At 36.9% G+C, this 13,101-nt stretch overlaps 1 long non-coding RNA gene across 2 annotated transcripts; it reads left to right on the top strand.

Moving 5' to 3' along the window:
- Positions 1-246: 246 nt before the first annotated feature.
- Positions 247-9,452, top strand: LOC148695526 (uncharacterized). Of its 2 annotated transcripts, XR_015963862.1 has the most exons (5): positions 247-630; positions 705-919; positions 1,109-2,474; positions 8,699-9,078; positions 9,260-9,452. It is a non-coding gene; the product is annotated as an uncharacterized LOC148695526 (long non-coding RNA). The 2 variants fall into 2 exon arrangements; XR_015963861.1 differs by having other exon boundaries at positions 248-630; positions 8,699-9,300.
- The last annotated feature ends 3,649 nt before the right edge of the window (positions 9,453-13,101 follow it).

Raw genomic sequence — 13,101 nt, 5'->3', positions numbered from 1 at the left:
AAACTTAGTCCCCAAAACTAGTTCAGTCCGAGATAGTCCGATACAACAAACACAACCTAAGAGACTTACAAAACTCATCAACTAGTAGACAATTTCATCTCTACGCTTTGCCACTCAAACTCTTTTCAACTTTTAAGTAAAAGTGGCACGACACTAACACGAATTAACTTCTTCTCAAATATTTGCAAAATAGAAATATTGCAGCAGCAACAGGTTTAATGTTCCTAAGCACGGTGTAAAGACGGAATTGCGCCCATATTATTGTTCAAGTTGCTCTTTGGTTTTCCATATGCACGGTAAAATTACGAAATTTCCCGTGTTAACATGTGTATCTGTGTTGTGAGCTGTCGTTCATGCTTTTCTCGGTGGTTTATGGAATTCGACATCAACTGTTTTCACACCATCGAACGAATCGACTCATCCCAATCTCCTGCACCTCTTCCTTCCTGCTCCAGTTCTCCATTTTCGATAGCCTTCCTCATCTTTCAACGAGATTCTTCAATCAAACAAAACCACCGCCAACTCTGTAAATTGCTTTTCCACCTGTTCACCCAAATTCGATGTAACACGCGAGAACCGCGACGTACCACCACTCCATCCTCGCATTTTCCATAACCCTCTATACGGAAGGTAAGCAATTTATCCTACTTTAGATTTTTAAAAATTCTTTACCAAAGAAATTAATCTTCTGGTGATTTTTCTAGGGTTCCAAGGATTGAAAAAATTATGGGTTCTTGGAGGATTGGAGTGAGTGAATCTTCCCCTCCGCCTCTTCGCCTCATCTGGCAAAACATCGTCCCATTAGCTCTGTTGCTCGCAATTAACAGAAAAATATTCGAAACCTAAAACCTTCAAACCAGCAAACCGTACCGTGTCGTCGTCTTGCCTTCGTCTTTCAGTTTCGAAATTCCAATTTAAGGTATGAGGGGTTTCAAATTTATTTATACAACATTTTTAGCAAACCAAGTGAGCTATCCATCGATGAAGCAGAGTGGGTAGGATTAGTTGCTTCTTTTACAAATTGTAATCACCGCCAATTTTCCCACTTTTACAAATTTATTTATACGATAATTTATTTTATATTTTTGTCTCCTTTTTCTCTGTTTAGCGGTCGATGAAAGCAGAGTGGGTAAGATCAGTTGCTCTGCTACCCCATCACTTTGCTTCTCGGCGATGGCATTGGCCTCAACCTCGCCCCCTCCATCGATGGTTTCTTTTAATTCTGCTTCCGTTTTCTGAATTTTATTTCAGGTGCCTGAGAAACGGTAGGAAAATTAAAAGGAAAAGTCTTTTAATTTACCCATATTTTCTTTGGGTTAATGTTTAACAATTTGAGCTGCTCTGTGTGTTGTATAATCGAGAAATTTTGTTGGGAAATTAGTAATTATATAACATTTGGATATTTGTATAACTGAATATGTTTACATAAACTAGAGATTGATTTTAAGTATGAAGAAGTACCTATTGGTGGAGCTGGCTTGGATTTGACTGGAGTGCCATTACCTGATGAGACTCTTTTGTCAGCTAAGCAATCGACGTAATTCTTCTCGGAGCAGTTGGGGGTAGGTCATGATTGTCCTTCTCAATCCGTTTTTTTTTCTTAGTGATTATCCTTTTCAAGTGATATAATTGAATTCGATTATGGTCTTTGTTTCAAATTTTGGCTTCAATCTCTTTACTTTGATTCTAATGAATGAAGAGAATCGTTCTCAAAATTTCAAGTTTTTCATGAATATGTTGCATTTCTTTAAAGCATGATTTGATTTTTTTAATTGTAATTTCAACATTTTGGATCTCTGTATGCCTTTTTATTATATTATTGCTTGTTGGATCTGATTGATTTGGTGTGTAGAATTTGGAATTTGTTGAGGGAGCCTAATGTTACCATTGATGAAGTCTGCGCTTTTGGAAGGAAAGTAGTGATATTTAATTATTGCTTATTGCATTTTGTCCAATTTTATGGGAAAAATTCTGAATTAGGTGTGTGCTTGATCCGAAAAAGTCTCAGAACTTTGCAATTCTTGCTTATTGCATTGTGTCCAATTTGGAAGGTAAGTTGTGATTCTGTAAGGATGTATTGAAGGGCCATTTGTGTAGTTTGTTAGTGAAATTTCGTTGTTTATGTATTTCCGATATACTTTGATAATTAAGGTTTAAATGTCATAAGGTTCCCTTGGTTTAGGATTGACAAATAAGAAGGAATTGAAGAAGTGGGTTTAGGTTATTGTGGAGAACTGTTACAGAATTGTACTTATTATTGCAGGGAAATAAAACAGAATTGTGCCTTTTGCAAAATTATCGAGTCGTAGCAATTTGCTGATTCCCTATTCAATTGAAGTAATTTTTTTGAAATTTTATTTGTCTTCCTGTAATTTTCTGAAAAAGGATTGTTTTGTTGCAAAAAGCAGGGCTATGCTCCCATCTCTTCAAGACTTGAAGATTTCTACATTCCCCGGCTTTATCTTTGAATTCAGGTATTTTGTTATTTGATTGCGTTGTATTTCTGGATTTGAATGAAATTGATGCATCTAGTCCTGCAATTAAACATGAATTTCATGGTGTCCCGTAAACTTAATCATAATTGGTAATTTTGATTAATTTTTTAAAGTCTTGACTGATCAGAACAATTTCAATATACTTATTGTAAGTGCTATGCATAGTTGGTTTGATGTGGTTTATCGCTACTCCAATGACTACAAAACACTCAAGTAACATGTACAAATTTCTTTTGATTTCACAATTTCCATGAATATTTCATGCCTTTTGTTATGTTTACTTGATTTCTAGTATCATCATGTTACTTGTAAAATTGTGAATTCTGTGTTTTTCCACATCCAGTTTCTAAAAATGATTTTCATCCGTCCAGAAATATAAAATAATAATTGTCTTTTGGGTCCAAAAAAAGGCCGAGATGACAGTGGTTGGTATACTAATACTACTTTGCAAGAAAATTTTGGTCAAACTATTTTTCTCAATGTATTTACCATGGTATGCTTCTATCATCAGTCACCACCGATTTGCATACGAGTTCTTCCTGTAAAAAGGGGAATGTCACTGTTAGTGTAACTTGATTTAGCTGGGTTTTAATTCCAGAAGGCTGAACAGAAGCAAGAAAACAAGAAACCAGAAGAAGCTGAACCGAAAAGTTTTTTTTTTCTTCTTCTTGTTCTCTCATGCAAAAGTATTGCAGAGGAATAATCTTTGTACAGCACACGCACTGCGCACTCACATTGCTTTACATTTAATTGATGGCCTTAGCTTTAGGACCACACAAAACACTACTTTTAATCTTAGTCACTCATCACCTAATTACATGGATCAAATACCACATGGCACTCATGGCCTTACATCATTTAACCTTACACTTGGCAGATATGCTCAAGTGAATACACACATTAAAACTCATCTTATTTCTAATGCTTAATCAGCTAGAGACTTATAATTCAACACTCCCCTTTAAGTCTTGAGCTGATTTCACTCCTAGCATGCTCCTGAGATAATTAAACCGATCTTTAGGCAGAGGTTTTGTGAAGATATCAGCAAGTTGCTCATTAGTTGGACAGTACACCAGATCAATGATGCCATCCTTCAGTGCATCCTTGATGAAATGGTATCTTCTGTTAATGTGTTTGGTCTTTTGATGGAACACAGAGTTCTTGGTGATTGCAATTGCTGAGGTGTTGTCACAGTGCACTGGAGTGGCTTCGGTTTGAAATTCTCCAAAGTCTTCAAGAACAAATCTCAACCAAATGGCTTGAGTAGTTGCTTCTGAAGCACTGATGTACTCTGCTTCTGCAGTGGAAAGAGCAACACAATTTTGCTTCACAGATGCCCAAGAGAATACTCCACTGCCAAAAGAGAAAGCATAACCAGAAGTACTTTTACTGTCCTCAATTGATCCACTCCAGTCACTGTCACAGAACCCAATTAACATTGAGTTCTTACCCTTCACATATTCCAGACCATAATCAAGTGTACCCTTAATGTATCTTAGCACTCTTTTAGCAGTTCCAACATGCTTACTGGTAGGGCAGTGCATAAATCTGGCTAATAGACTGGATGCATACATAATATCAGGCCTGGTTGCAGTGAGATATAAGAGGCTTCCCACCATGCTTCTGTATAACTCTTCACTTGCTGCACCACTTCCATCATCCATGGTTAACTTCTCAGTTGCAACCAATGGAGTAAGCACAGGTTTGCACTCTTTTAGACCAAATTTGTCTAACAAAGAGCTTGCATATTTCTTTTGGTGGATGAAAATGCTTGAAGTTGATTGAATTATTCCCATTCCAAGGAAATGATGGAGAAGACCCAAATCAGTCATCTCATACTTTCGTGTCATGTCTTCCTTGAATTCTTCAAGCATTTGTTTGTTGCTCCCAGTATAGATTATGTCATCCACATAAATCGACACAATCAAAATGTCTTTCTCTTCTGCCTTGATGTATAGTGTTGGTTCACTTAAACTTCTTGTGAAACCACATTGTAAGAAGTATGTATTGATCTCTCCATACCAGGCCCGTGGTGCCTGCTTTAAACCATACAAGGCTTTGTGAAGTCTATATACCCTGTCTTCCTCCCCTTTAGCTACAAAACCATCAGGCTGCTCCACATAAACCTCCTCCTCTAGAACACCATTTAGAAAAGCCGATTTGACATCAAGTTGATAGAGTTTCCAACTCTTTTGTGCAGCCAATGCTATAAGGGTTCTGATTGTATCTAATCGAGCAACAGGAGCAAAGGTCTCATTGTAGTCTATTCCTGGTTTCTGTGCATATCCCTTTGCAACAAGCCTTGCCTTGTTCTTTTGCACAGTTCCATCCAGGTTGAGCTTGGTTTTAAATACCCATTTTACTCCAATTACAGGCTTGTTACTTGGCCTGTCTACTAACTTCCAGGTTTCATTTTTTTCAATCATGGAGAGCTCATCCTTCATAGCATTCATCCAAGATTCATCCTTAGCTGCATCTTCATATTTCTCTGGTTCTATAATACACAGATTACACTGAGCAAGAACATCATCCAGCTTTCTCCATTTTAATGGAGTATGATCAAAAAACTGAGTGTCATTCACACCTGCACTTGACTGAGAGTTGATCTGTGTATCATCAATACCACTTGCAGCTTCTTCCAATATGCCAGGTGATAAATCACTTGAAACTTGAGGGTCATTTTCTGCATTTTCACTTCTTTGTGTATCAACAGAGTCAACCTCATAAGTAGGCAGTGACATATATCTTTCTGTGCTTCTTTCCCATTCCCAAGCTGAGTTTTCATCGAACACAACATCTCTTGACAGAATTAGTCTCTTAGAGATTGGATCAAATACTCTATACCCTTTCTCACACTTTGCATATCCAACAAAGACTCCTTTTATACTCTTGGGTTCTAGCTTGTGTCTTAACTCGGATGGAGTATGGACATAACAAACTGATCCAAAAACTTTCAAATGAGCAATGCCTGGTTTCCTTTTGCTGTAAGCTTCAAAAGGTGTTATACTATCCAGTGATTTGGTAGGACATCTGTTTAACAGATAGACATCAGTATGCACAGCTTCTGCCCACATACAGTAAGGCATTCCTTTGTCATGAAGCATAGACTTGGCCATTTCGATCACAGTTCTGTTTTTTCTTTCAACCACTCCATTTTGCTGTGGAGTGTAAGAGAGAGACAGTTGCCTTTGGATTCCCTCTGTGTCACAGTATTGCTTGAATTCATTTGATAAGAACTCCCCTCCTCTATTACTCCTTACACATTTTACCTTCATTCCACTTTGCAACTCAGTCATGGCCTTGAATTTCTGAAAACAAGTAAAAGCTTCAGATTTGAATCTAAGAAAATGCACCCATGTCATCCTGGTTGCATCATCTACAAGCAACATGAAGTACTTGTTTCCTCCAGTAGACTTAATTCTCATCGGTCCACACAGATCTACATGAACCAATTCAAGTGGAGCACCAGCTCTTTGTGCTTGACCACTAGGAAACCTTTCTCTGTGTTGCTTACCATATTGACAGCCTTCACACACTTTGTCATACTCATCTAGATATGGTAATCCATGAACCATGTCGTTATCCTTCAATTTCTTGATTCCACCAAAGTGTAGGTGGCCTAATCTTCTGTGCCAAGTCAGAGAACAATGAGCAAAACTGGTCTTCAACACAAGTTGCTTCTCAGGCCTTAGAGATAGAGGATAGCACCTGTTTTCTTTCATTTTTACACGGAGAATTTGACATTTCAGAGAAGGACCATCAAAAACAGTACACATATGTCCACCAAACACAAGATAATATCCGTGCTCATCCATTTGTCCTACACTTAATAGATTCTCTTTCAAACCAGGTAGGTACATGACTTCTCGAATGTATTTTCTTCCTCTGTTAGTCTCAATTTCCAGTGATCCCATTCCTGCCACATTAACTAACCCTCCTGTTGGCATTTGAACTTTCCCTGCAACATTTGTATTCACATCAACAAGAAGATCAACATTTCCTGTCATATGATTGCTGCAGCCACTATCTATGTACCAATCTCCATTAACCTTAGTCTCAGCAACTGCACAATTTGCATAGAATAAGTTTCCTGTTACTTCCATTTGACTTGCACAGTTTGCCTTTTGAACAGACTTTCCAACAGTACACTCTCTAGCCCAATGACCAAATCTATCACAGTTATGGCACTTGGATTTCCCCTTATATCTACATTCACCATAATGAAACTTTGAACACACCTTACATTGAGGTTTTACACTCTCTTGACTCATACCCTGTGAGGAAGTACTATTCTGTGCAACATTTGTGTATGATTTTTGCTGAAACTTTGGTTTTGAATCCCATTTCTTACCCTTTTGATTCCAATTTCTTTGTGGCTTAAAAGTACTAGACTGAGCATAACTTCGATTCTGCCCTTTTGAACTAACAGTAAGAGAAGAAAATGCTCTCTCAGTTGCATCTGAGGAATGCAAATCAAACCTCTGCTCTTGACTCTTCAATATAGCTATACCTCTTGCAGTTCAACATATTCTAAACATTTGGTATTTTCTATCACTAAGCATATAGGATCATATATCTTAGTGAGACTGATTAATACCTTCTGTACTAATCTCTCATTTGACATAGTTTCACCAAACGTTTTCATTTGATTGATCAGATCATTTAACCGAGTAAGATACCCAGTCAAGGATTCATCATCACGCATTCTAGTGTATTCAAATTCTCTTCTAAGATTCTGGAGTTTCACAGATCTTACCTGATCCCCACCGTGATATTCGCCATATAACAGATCCCATGCCATTTTTGCTGAGTCTGCGTTTGCGATTCGGGGGAAAATCTGATCAGAGACTGCGTTTTGAATGATTCCGAGAGCTTTTGCATCTTTCATGAAGATTGCAGCCATTTTCTCATCATCGTCAGCATCAACATCTGTATCTTCATCAGTCTTAGCTTTCTTCTTCTTCGAATCAGAAACCGGAATCCCTTTTTCCACCAGATTCCACAGTCCATATGACTTGAAAATGGTAACCATTTTGATTCTCCAGAACTCGTAGTTCTCCCCGGAGAAGATCGGGGTCCTCACTTCAGCACTCCCAGATCCGGCCATCGTGAGCTTGTGTGAATCCAGAAACACGTAGTTCTTAGATCACAGATAAGCTCCGGCAAACTTAACCGAGTCCAGAAACGGTGATGTTTGAGCTCACAGAAACACGCCCAGATCTAATCGAAACAAGGCTCTGATACCATGTTAGTGTAACTTGATTTAGCTGGGTTTTAATTCCAGAAGGCTGAACAGAAGCAAGAAAACAAGAAACCAGAAGAAGCTGAACCGAAAAGTTTTTTTTTTTTTCTTCTTGTTCTCTCATGCAAAAGTATTGCAGAGGAATAATCTTTGTACAACACACACACTGCGCACTCACACTGCTTTACATTTAATTGATGGCCTTAGCTTTAGGACCACACAAAACACTACTTTTAATCTTAGTCACTCATCACCTAATTACATGGATCAAATACCACATGGCACTCATGGCCTTACATCATTTAACCTTACACTTGGCAGATATGCTCAAGTGAATACACACATTAAAACTCATCTTATTTCTAATACTTAATCAGCTAGAGACTTATAATTCAACAGTCACATCCCGGCCCAAGCTCCCACCACATCCCAATATTTATTTATACAATATTTTTAGCAAACCAAGTGAGCTATCCATCGATGAAGCAGAGTGGGTAAGATTAGTTGCTTCTTTTACAAATTGTAATCACCGCCAATTTTCCCACTTTTACAAATTTATTTATACGAGAATTTTTTTTATTTTTAATTTTTGTCTCCTTTTTCTCTGTTTAGCGGTCGATGAAAGCAGAGTGGGTAAGATCAGTTGCTCTGCAGCCTCACCCTCCAAACGCTACCCCATCACTTTGCTTCTCAATCCGTTTTATTTCTTAGTTATATTCCTTTTCAAGTGATATAATTTAGTTAATTCGATTATGGTTTTTGTTTCAAATTTTGGCTTCAATCTCTTTACTTAGATTCTAATGAATGACGAGAATTGTTCTCAAAATTTCAAGTTTTTCATGAATATGTTGCATTTCTTTAAAGCATGATTTGATTTTTTATTGTAATTTCAACATTTTGGATCTCTGTATGCCTTTTTATTATATTATTACTTGTTGGATCTGATTGATTTGGTGTGCAGAATTTGGAATTTGTTGAGGGGGCCTAATGTTACCATTGATGAAGCGCCTTTGGAAGGTAAGTGGTGATATTTAATTATTGTTTATTGCATTTTGTCAAATTTTATGGGAAATTTTCTGAATTAGGTGTGTGCTTGATCCGAAAAAGTCTCAGAACATTGCAATTCTTGCTTATTGCATTGTGTCCAATATGGAAGGTAAGTTGTGATTCTGTAAGGATATACTGAAGGGCCATTTGTTTAGTTCGTTAGTGGAATTTCATTATTTATGTATTTCTGATATACTTGGTATAATTGATAGTTAAGGTTTGAATGTCATAAGGTTCCCTTGGTTTATGATTGACAAATAAGAAGGAATTGAAGAAGTGGGTTTAGCCTTTTAGGTTAGTGGGGAGAACTGTTATAGAATTGTACTTCTTGTTATTGCAGGGAAATGAAACAGAATTGTCCCTTCTGCAAAATTATGGAGTGGTAGCAATTTGCAGATTCCCTATTCAATTGAAGTAATTTGTTTCAAATTTTATTTGTCTTCCTGTAATTTTCTGAATGTTTTGTTGCAAAAAGCAAGGCGATGCTCCCATCTCTTCAAGACTTGAAGTTTTCTATATTCCCTGGTTTTATCTTCGAATTCTGGTATTTTGTTATTTGATTGTGTTATATTTCTTGATTTGAATGAAATGGATGCATCTAGTCCCGCAATTAAACATGAATTCCATTGAGTCCCTTAAACTTAATCATAATTGGTAATTTTGATTAATTTTTTATAGTTTTGACTGATCAAAACAGTTTTAATATACTTATAAGTGCTATGGATGGTTGGTTTGATGTGGTTTGTCGCTACTCCAATGACTACAAAACACTCAAGTAACATGTACAAATTTCTTCTGATTTCACAATTTCCATGAATAATTCATGCCTTTTGTTATGTTTACTTGATTTCTAGTATCATCATGTTACTCGTCAAATTGTGAATTCTGTGTTTTTCCACGTCTAATTTCTAAAAATGATTTCCATCTGTGCAGAAATAAAAAATAAAAAGGCTTTTTAGCCAAAATGATCCCTGTGATTTACATAACTCCTCACTTTGGTTCCTGAGATTTCAAATCAATAGAAGTGGCCCTTGAGATTGTCCACCATCCATCATTTTAGTCATTCCATTAAAAACTCTATTAAGTGTCCCAGAGCTTTTGGTTGGAAGTTTGGGCAATTTTCAAATCTTCATAACTCAATCGTTTCTTAACCAAATTCAATCCATAATATATCAAAATGAAGATCGGAAAGTGTAGAATAAGATTATACCCATTTCGAATCCCAATGGTTGCCGGAGATGGTCGGAAAATAGCCTTAAAGTTGACTGGTACAAGGGAAAATTTAAAAACTTGCCGGAAACTAGGTAAATTTTAAACTTTCATAACTTCTTCAACACTCAACAAAATCAAGTGATTTAAAATGAAAATCATACTTTTCGATGGGATGAAGAGAATGGTATTTTTTTCAACGGTTACTTGTGGTTTGGCCGAAAAACGGCTTGAAAGTGGCTGTCTTGGTCTCGAGTTAGACACTTTCGAGCCATTTTTTGGACAAACCACGGAGAGTTAGCCATTGAAAAAGGTATCATTCTCTTTGTCTCATCGAGAAGTATGATTTTCGTTTTTGAATCACTTGATTTCATTGAGTATTGAAGAAGTTATGAACGTTTAAAGTTTACCCAGTTTCTGGCGAGTTTTCTAGTTTTCCCTCGGACCAGTCAACTTTGAGGCTATTTTCCGACCATCTCCGGCAACCATTGGGTTTCCAAATAGGTATAATCTTATTCTACACTTTCCTATATTCATTTTGATATATTATGGGTCGAATTTGGTTAAGAAAAAATTGAGTTACGAAGCTTTGAAAATTGCCCAAACTTTCGGCCAAGAGCTTCGGAGCACTTAATAGAGTTTTTAATGGAAGGACTAAAATGATGGATGGTGGACAATCTCAGGGACCACTTCTATTGATTTGAAATCTCAGGGACCAAAGTGAGGAGTTATGCAAATCTCAAGGACCATTTTGGCTAAAAAGCAATAAAAATAAATAAATGATTTCCATATTGCACAAAATAAAATATAAGTATCCCGAATGAGATTGTAAATTTGGCTAACTTAAAGGTTTTGGGGATGCTGAGAACCAATTATCAGGTCACATTCCCCCGAGTGTAGGAAAGCTTCACAAGTTATATCTATTAAATTTGAGTAGGAACTCTCTCGCTGGCAATCTTACATCCTCTTTGGAAATTTAAGTCAATTAAATGAGTTAAGCTTAGAAGGCAACAACTTCCAGGCAATATCCTGCCAAGTTTAATAGTGTGTCAGAATTTGAGGCTTGTATATCTTGGTGAGAACAGTTTTAGCGGTATCATATCGTAAGAAATCATTGGTCTGTTGAACTTGTATATATTTAGTTTACCTCAAGATCATTTTCTCGGCTCCCTACCAAAGGACGTAGGAATTTTAATAAATCTTGAGTATATAGATATCTATGAAAACATGTTATTCAGTGAAATTCTGGCAAGTCTTGTTAGTTGTATAAAATTAGAGTACCTAGACATGCATGGAAATTTCTTCCATGGGACGATTCCATCAACTTTGAGTTCACTAAGAGTTCTTACAGAATTGTATCTTTCTGACAACTTGTCAGGAGCAATTCCAGAATTCTTAGAACGTTTGAATTTTTTGGAATCTCTGAATCTATCTTATAACAATTTTGAGGGCATGTTGCCGATCAAGGGAGATTTGAAGGAAATAGCAAGCTTTTGGGGGGCATATCTGAGTTTCATTTGCCAAAGTGCAACTCTCCAGCATCCAAAAAAGGAAGGATTGAGCTTAACCATGAAATTGGTTCTCTCTCTCATTTGTGGGATTTTTGGAGTTATTTTTGCACTAACCTTTTTGTACCTTTATTGCTCACAGAGGGATAAAAAAAATCTCACTTCAAGTGATTTAGACAAATTTCCCTAGGTGTATCATACCAAAGTCTTCTAAGAGCAACAACTGGATTCTCCTCAACCAACTTGGTCGGTATGGGCAGTTTTGGGTCCGTTTATAAGGGAATACTTGAGCACGGTTAAACTACAATTGCGATCAAGGTACTCAACGACGTTCGTTTAGCAGGGCTTACAAAAGTTTTATTTATGAGTGCGAGGCTTTCTGAAATATTAGACACCGTAATCTTGTCAAGATAGTCTCAGCATGTTCTCGTTTTGATTATCGCAGTCACGACTTCAAGGCCTTAATTTACGAGTTCATGGCTAACGGGAGCTTGGAGGAATGGCTATCTCCAATTCATACAATTGGTGAGACAAATGAGAGGCCAAGGAGCTTAACAATTTCTCAAAGTTTGAATATTGTTTTTGATGTTGCTATGGCATTGGATTATCTCCATCGTCATTGTGAGACGCCAGTAGTTCATTGCAACCTTAAACCTACCAATATTCTTCTCAATGAGGATATGATTGCACATGTAGGTGACTTTGGGTTGGTGAGGTTCCTACCAAAAGTGGCTGAAACACTACGAAAAATATGGGCTTTGGTGTACACAAATGAAGAGTTTGTGTCTTTGAGAACACTAATATGGTGGAATAGTGTCCATTCAATAAAGGATATGATGTATTGTGCCCAATGTAAAAAAAAAAATGGACACAAACACATTATTGGGCACGAAGCCATGCCAAGTAGCACAAAAAAAATGGACACAAACACATTATTGGGCACGAAGCCATGCCAAGTAGCACAAATATATATATATATATATATATATATATATATATATATATATATATAATTATTGGTCTAACAATTGTATGACAAAATATAGGCACAAAAACTTTTAGCGTCTATAAATAGACAGTAGTAGCGCACGGTTTGTTTGTGTCTGTGGAACATGTGAACATCTTTTTGCTGAATTGTGATGTTTCCATTTCTACTATTTGATTGTGACAACTCGTCTCAAATTTTACGTTTTTATTAATTTTAGAAGCGTGAATTTACAAAAATGCCCTAGAGGCAAGTACTTTGACTTCCGTTGATCATCGGTTAGAGTGACGTATGATTTATTCTTTTAGCATATCCTCATAGTACTTGCCACTACGAACGCTTAGGTGAAAGCCGTTTGCGAGTCCGAATTATAACGGTATAATTACGGATGTTTGAAGTTGGTTATTTAAAGGTAGTTAAATTATTTGAACTCCCACCTTGTGGGAAGACTAACTAATCAGTCTTGAGTAAAGAGAAAAAGGGACCAATCAAATAAAAAGGGGATGGAGGACCAATGAGAAATCAGAAAAGAAGAAAAAAAAAAAAAAAAGGAAAAAAAGAAGGGGGAGTAGCCTTCCCGTCGACCCACACCCACCGCGAGCTCCCATTTTCCAA

Source organism: Pyrus communis, chromosome 7, assembly GCF_041283825.1.
Source record: "Pyrus communis isolate YQ-2024b chromosome 7, ASM4128382v1, whole genome shotgun sequence".
NCBI classification, from domain to species: Eukaryota; Viridiplantae; Streptophyta; class Magnoliopsida; order Rosales; family Rosaceae; genus Pyrus; species Pyrus communis.
The sequence above is the reverse complement of the archived record's forward strand: the minus strand, read 5'-3'. Positions and strand labels throughout refer to the sequence as shown.